Source organism: Argopecten irradians, chromosome 2 (assembly GCF_041381155.1).
Source record: "Argopecten irradians isolate NY chromosome 2, Ai_NY, whole genome shotgun sequence".
Taxonomy (NCBI): Eukaryota; Metazoa; Mollusca; class Bivalvia; order Pectinida; family Pectinidae; genus Argopecten; species Argopecten irradians.
This window is the reverse complement of record NC_091135.1, coordinates 49,178,160-49,186,080: the sequence shown is the minus strand read 5'-3', so window position 1 is coordinate 49,186,080 and position 7,921 is coordinate 49,178,160. Positions and strand designations below refer to the sequence as shown.

The following is a 7,921-nucleotide window of genomic DNA, read 5'->3' as shown; positions in this document are numbered from 1 at the left end:
AACCAAATCCTCTATGGAGATATTATAGGCCTATCGACTGATTTTGATGTTTCCACCCTTCACCTAATATAGATAGGACGCAATTATCACATCTTGTCAAGGACACTTACAAAGAGCAGAGTAGTGACATTGAAACAGGTGTATCATTGACGATGCAGATCATTAAATTCAGAATCGTTAATATAACTCATTGTATTTAATGGTGAGTATAACACCATGAAATTTGTGTCGTTAGGCATTTTGGCCAAAACTTTGTAATATGGAAATATTTTTGTTTTTAATTTGTTCCTAATTTAGAATTGCGTTTACAGTTAGAAATAGGTTGAGTCATGGAATATACTTATTGTTACATACGAGAGGAACCGTACGCGATGTGATAATCCGCATTAGTACCCGTGTCCATCTCTGGGAGCTGACCCATTAGACGTATCGGATGAACATGACGAACAGACTCACCTGAAGTGAATACGTAAGGTTCTGACTGGCACTCAGCCCTCAGCCCCACCCACTTCCCTCTAACATCAACTGGAAACCGAAAAACAACGTTTTCAGAAGTAAATACAATAACAGTTGATTTGTTGATTTATCTAATGTTTTATTTTATTGTTTGGGTAAGTCTTCTAAACATTTTTTAATAAATGTGTATTTCATTGGGCATCGTTTGAAATAATAAAGATGGTTTTTATTTCGATTAGTGACAGTTGTGATAACTGTTCTATCAGGTGGTCAACTCATTCACATCCCACACCACCTAGTTCTTAAAAGGCAATTTCGACCGCTGAAGTGTGTAAGACCTTTTTTGGTATTGATATATCCTGATTTTGACTGTTTGGTGCAAGGCAGAAACTAGATATATTCGAGAAATAAAAACATACTTATGATTTTTTTTATTTAACTGTCAAATTAATTGATTCCCTGTATGTATAAATCTATTAACGGACTTGGCGTCTGTCATTTAAGATGCAATACACATTTGAATTTTCACCAAACTTAGACAGTATCTACTTACCTTAGATAACACTAAGATAGATAACACACCTTAGATATAACCAACCATTAATGTGAAGAGAGGGTATCTAGTAATTCCTATGGTATGTCTGAAGACGATTGGCCGAGATGAAAAGAATAACTGACATCTGTTTTTCGAAAAAACGTAGTATAATTAATCAGTACAAACAATATTAGAATATCAGTCCAATTTATAATTTGAGGCCATTTTATACATATACATTTCATTTATGTTACATCAATTGCGACACAAGTTGCAAATACAATTTAAATAAATCATTTTCGATGAGTCAGATGGTCCAATACGCTGTCGTTATGTAAAGTAAGAACTATAATACGTACGTCAAATAAACATAATAGCAATTGTCTTTTACGATTGATGCTGGTGAGTATATTACACGTTTTATCCTGCAACCAGCATTGGTATTGTCGGAATACACCTACCATATATGTTTTTGCTGCTCGCCACTTTTGTCTTTCTTAATCCTCGCCAAAATATAGCTTATATTTTAAGGCACTGACCATGTATTCTCTATTTTTCATCGAACCTGTTATTAATTGAAATGCCTTTCTGTTCTAACGTGTTCCAAACAGGACACGACGATTTGCCAGTTTTGCGTCACACAGAGTCGTAGTCTACATTGTTTAAGTCAGTATCGTACTTTCCCCGAAAACATTAATGATGTATCTTTATCAATTAAAAAGTTAATAGGCTTAATGAATCTTCGTCTCTATGAACAATCTGTATAAATATCAATTTCTATAGCATCTGTGTTAATTTCGTAGTGCTATTATATATATCGACTAAAGCGAATGTGATATTCACGTTGACTTCAACAGCGGCTGGGTCTCTATATGATACACAGAGATCGTGTACACATGTAGCAGTATCCTCCGCTCTATGGTACAGCAACTGGCTATACAATATGGCGATGTTTGGATGTTCGATGCGTAAAGTAAGTAATAATTTACTTTGGATAAATTTTTAAAGATACATTAGATGTCTGATACTGTTTCACACCCTGGAAGCCGGGGTATGAAGTACGCTTTGATACAATTATTGAATAATGCCAGACATTTGTTCCTCTTTTATTCTAAATCTACAACAGACTAATATTTAACCCTATGTACGATATTACGGCTTAGAATGTATGTACATTAAGTGAATAAAAGTAGTATTGAGTACGGGGAGAACATCGACATTGCTTAAACTGATAATATCACATTTTAGTTATTACAAATAACACTTTTATCATGGTGAAATAATGCTTATATCTGATTTCATATGAAGTTGTGTTAAGTGTATTAAAATTCGTGACTGGTTTTAAGAGTATGGTGATGATGGTTGGCTGTGCTAGCTTTTACCCGGAACACCAAAAGCACACTAGTTGTTTGTTATCCATAAAACCAGGATATAAATACGTATTCATTATTGAATCAATTAATGAAATGCACTGATCATCTTATGTGTTTCTATATTAAAATGCACATTGTATGGTCTATGTATTACACACAATGCGTGGTCTATGTATTACACACAATGTGTGGTCTATGTAATACACACAATGTGTGATCTATGTATTACACATAATGTGTGGTTACACACAATGTGTGGTCTATGTATTACACACAATTTGTGGTTACACACAATGTGTGGTCTATGTATTACACACAATGTGTGATCTATGTGTTACACATAATGTGTGGCATGTGTATTACACACAATGTGTGGTCTATGCGTTACACATAATGTGTGGTATATGTATTACACATAAAGTGTGGTATATGTATTACACATAAAGTGTGGTCTTTGTATTACACAGAATGTGTGGTCTACGTATTACACACAATGTGTGGTCTATGTATTACACACAATGTGTGGTCTATGTATTACACATAATGTGTGGTATATGTATTACACATAAAGTGTGGTCTATATATTACACATAAAGTGTGGTCTTTGTATTACATAGAATGTGTGGTCTATGTATTACACACAATTTGTGGTTACACAAAATGTGTGGTCTATGTATTACACACAATGTGTGGTCTATGTATTACACATAATGTGTGGTCTGTGTATTACACAAAATGTGTGGTCTACGTATTACACACAATGTGTGGTCTATGTATTACACACAATGTGTGGTCTGTGTATTACACACAATGTGTGGTCTGTGTATAACACAGAATACGGAAGTTCTGGTCATTATTTTTACGATCAATTTGATGATTATCATGCTTTGCTACGGTACGCCTTATAGACGATTTGTCCATTATATGATTTATACTACAAATATATCGGTCTCTACTCAAGACGACTTTAATTTTGGGGATCTTCCATTTTTCCCCATGTTTTGTTCTGTTGACATGGAAGCATAGCAAAAGACTAATGTTAAAACAATATAAGTGTCCATTTCAGTAAATCTACACCGAATTTTATGGTATATCTACATTTATTTTTTTATTTGAATGATAACATATCTCCATAACGTTGATTTGCTTCCTTTTCAACATTTCTTTATTTACGAATTACTTTTGCGAACAATGGCATTGAACAATCTCATATGAACTCTTAGATAACGTGGTCTAACTTCAACATTCTGGCAATGTATTTAGGTCACATATTGTACCACTTGTCTACAAAAAAATTAAGTCAGCTTTAATACAACCACTAAACTATTTCATATAGAAACAGCATGTATATAAACTATCTTGAACATATCCTACATGTCCAACAGAAATAACTGAGAGATATATCCATGAGATTTGATGAAGACTTTATATGTAGTTGTTTATATTTGAGCTATCTTTTTAATAAATAAAGGGGGATCCTGTTCTGGAGACCAGATGGGTTGTCTTGCTGGTGATGTCATCAAATTGTGTAGACTTAGCAATAAGCATGAAATCAAAGAGATGTCCATATAATAAATCAAAACACTTTATAATACATCCAATATTTACCTTCTATATTCTTAAAGTAGTTACTTGTTACTAAAGCACACAATTCATGATTAATTTTGCAGCTGACTTCCTTTCCTAGGTTTACTTCTCCCGAAAGTATGTGACAAATGACTAGTACTGAATTTGTATATGCATTCTACATGTATTGCAATAACATGTTGTAAGTTTGCTTCTACCACGCTGAATATGAAAGTATCTCAAAAGAAGGAATAAGTACTATATATCAAACTGAGATTAAAAAAGCGATAATTTAATCCAGGGTACATATGTTTATACTTGATACAAATCAGCAGGGTTACCATGTTCAGATTGTAAGCTCAGTCACTAATAAGAATAGTATCGATGCATGGTTTAAGCAAATAGAAAATGGACAAGACAGCTGAGGTGATGGTAGCCACATTCCATTACACAAAATCTCTCCGAAAAGAAAACATTGATAATATAAACACAAGCTTATAAAGCAATGCAAAATCTTGCAATGACCTGGCGTAGAGAAGATCTGTCATGATCACAAAGGGAATTCATCATTGGGAATAAATAAAGGAAACAGATTACGAGAAGAAGAAAAAAAAACATATTGCGGAGCAGTTGTGGTTTATTAGAATGCAAAAGAATAAGAAAAGATAGCGATGCACAGTTGTAAAAGAAAGAACAAAAGGATGAAGCAGGAGGAAAGCAGAAATGGCAGCTGCTTGCAACAGGGAAACGTGGAGAATAAGGCACACAAAGCTGTTTACGAAAGGATATATGATAGTCCGTCTCTGAATGGTCTTAGCTGTTGATTGAATGTAAAGCCATGTAACATGTAACAACCTTACTTTGATCAAAGAATATTATGAATACAAGTATACCTTCTTGCCGTCTGGAATTGCATTCAGACTTGTTCAAAAGAACCTAAATAAGACTTCAGATTTCATGTGTGAAACAGGAGAGTCTGAGATACCTGAAAGTGTCACATTTGGTTGTCAAAGAGATATCGAATATGGAATATTGTCAATGTTTGCAGATAACAGAATTAGTTAATGTGATGCTGCGGAGATCGTCTTCTAAAATATCTACACGAACATACTTCATGAAGAAGGTGGAAATGCACCACATATGATCGCGATTATCATAATGTATAGGTGTTGGCTGAATGGTTGCCTAGGTAACAGGATAATTAAGTAGAGTTAATCATGTTACAGAGATACAATGTCGTGCATCTCAACAAAACAGAATAAATTAAAATAAAAACAATTGTTAAGGGTGCCTATTACAATGTAGATTTTACTTATATTCTTTACAGACATTAACGGTCAGTGACAACAAAAAATAATCTAGTATATAATAGTCACGCGTTTTTCTTCCCTTTTCTCGAAATTTTAGAAGAGTATCCGGACCTGTAACAGTTGTAGTAATCTGTAAAGTCAAAATGGGTTACGATATTATAAGGAAATAGTACTAAAGCAACTGCCAAGTAAATGAAGGCGATAAAGAAATGAAAACAGACGTCCTGTAGCTATGGTGACATGGAATTTAGCTGTAGGGCGGCAGCAATGCCAGTGTAATTTGTCAAATTTGTTCTATATTCATGTGATTGCCTTTGAAAATAGAGTTTTAAGATTAAGAACCCTCAAATTTTTTGGTTTACAGAATGTATATCTTAGATGAAGATTAAGATACCAGTCTTCAACTGATATTCAATATGATCATTGTTTTGTATTATGACGTATCGAGGGTTATGGTATCTAAATACTCATAAAACCAGTATAGTTTATATTCAACATCCCAAAATGCATTATATTGCTTGATAATAATATCGAGTGCTATAAAAATTAGATTGATATTTATTAAGTTTCATAATGAATACAACAAATGATGATTGTATAGGGGACATATGTCTTTGCATAACGACGTCATAACAAAACAAAACGCTGCGTACAGGTTATGGTGATAAATACTAGTGATACAGTAAGGAGATGATAAAATATACTAATTCAAATGCCCCTATTACTTTATATGCGAACATAAGCTAATGCTGACAGCTATCTAGACAAGTGCATATATTTTGGAAATAAAGCAAGGTATAGCTTGTGTCAGGATAATTTCTTTTCTATGACCATTAGGTACACGTATATTACAGGAGCATCAGAATCTAAAGCAAACGGGGTACAATACATTGTGCAGTTAACCGGTGTACTAATTAAAGGACAAGAGTTCTATTAATATGATAAGACATAACATGAATATACCTCCCACACCAGACCAATATCCACACACAAAGGCTGTCCTCAAATGACCTTAACTGTTAATACGACGTTAAACCAATCGACTACGGTGATAAAACACTGAACATTTCCCGGCAGCTAAACACCCCCGGGATGGTAAATAACGCTATCTGCTTGAAATGACGGTATCAGACCTACTTATTGTTCTGTGACCTTGTATAGGCGGTTACCCATAAGCTACCTGATAACTGTTCCCTTGGACAATCTCTGACGAATCACTGGTTTTATCCCTCCCTGTTGAATTGTTCATTCCTTACACAGAACGTTTTATCCAATAACATGACGTACGTATGCAAACTTGGCCTTCCGTAATTGGAACTAAACCACATTTCCTTAAGAATGTAATAGATGTATAGTTATTACCAAAATCCCTATCTAAACATTAAACAATTTTCTTTATGTGTATTGTCGGTACAATTTGAAACTAGTCAATATTGAGAGTGGTATGTAATCATGTTTGTTTGATAAACTGACTTTCATTATGTTCCGCTTGTGAATGCCTATTTTTTGGGACTACAGTGAATTAATTTTGTGTCTTCATGTAAAATAGTGGGACTATTGGCCTTTTGATAGTGTTATCTCACTGAACATGTAACCAAGGTCACCAAACAGCATACCCAACCGGTTTGTACTATGTCACTCTATAATGATTTGGTTTGGTTTACTAGATTAACGTTCTAGGATCATTAAACTCTTGCTCTCCTAGTAAAGTTCCCTTGCTGAATCATACTACCAAAGTAGAACACTTCGCCTTATTTCATTTTAATGACAATGGGAGAACAAGTTATTCATCTTCTAAGGTTATCTACCTGTTTTAAATATTTCCTCCAAAATGTGTCATTGGAAAGCCCACCAGCATATGCATAAGGATGATGCCAGTATATCAGATATCTGCAATCAATAGAAAATCCGAAAGTCTGACAAGCAAATGAAAAACAGAAAAAACCGACTCCTTCCCTGAAAATGACATTTCAACAGAAAGATACTTTGATAGAAGCCATACATGTAGACTGTAGACAGTGAATGCATAACAAACTGACGAGTTCCACATGTATGAACATAATGTACATGTACGAAGAAGACAGCACTTAGTAAGATAACTGATCAAACTTATAAGAAGTTTGGATTTCCTTTCATTTTGCTCGAAATCTTATCAACATGGAATATAAACTCAAAACAAATGCGCTTGTGTTTGAATGATGTGTACTCGTATTTGTTCTCGTGATGACGTCAACTATTATTTTACTATTTCACTTTGTTACATCCATGGTAAATACACAAGCAGGTACCAAACACAACACATTACATACACGAGAGGTTGTCCTTAATTGGCCTTAGATGCTAACAAGGTGTCAAGCACAAATAACCAATCAACATGTTTGGGCCCTAGGGCTGTATTATTTATGTATTATGATACGTTTTATAACGAAAAAGGACAATTCTTAAACAACACCTCTAAAACATTGATGTTCTTTATCGTTTTGGTAACCAACGAGAAAGACGGCCTCATCAGGTTTCATAAAAATACTTTTTGTTTTAGCATTTATTACCATCTGATTGATTAAATACTGTCAATTATCCTGCTAGTTCTATCTTCACTTAACAACTTTTTGTAAGTTTCAGTTTGCATGTTGGTTAAGTAAGAACATATCTATTCAGTAGGTATGATGAAAAGGATGGTT

The 7,921-nt window shown here is 34.0% G+C and overlaps 1 protein-coding gene across 1 annotated transcript in view; it reads left to right on the top strand.

The window, feature by feature from the left end:
* The first annotated feature begins 1,853 nt into the window (after positions 1-1,853).
* Positions 1,854-7,921, top strand: part of LOC138315789 (short transient receptor potential channel 7-like) — a 106,850-nt gene continuing 100,782 nt past the window's right edge. Inside the window, exon 1 of the mRNA XM_069257053.1 lies at positions 1,854-1,964. The gene's annotated coding sequence lies outside the window, so the exon portion shown is untranslated. The remainder of the gene's footprint in view (positions 1,965-7,921) is intronic.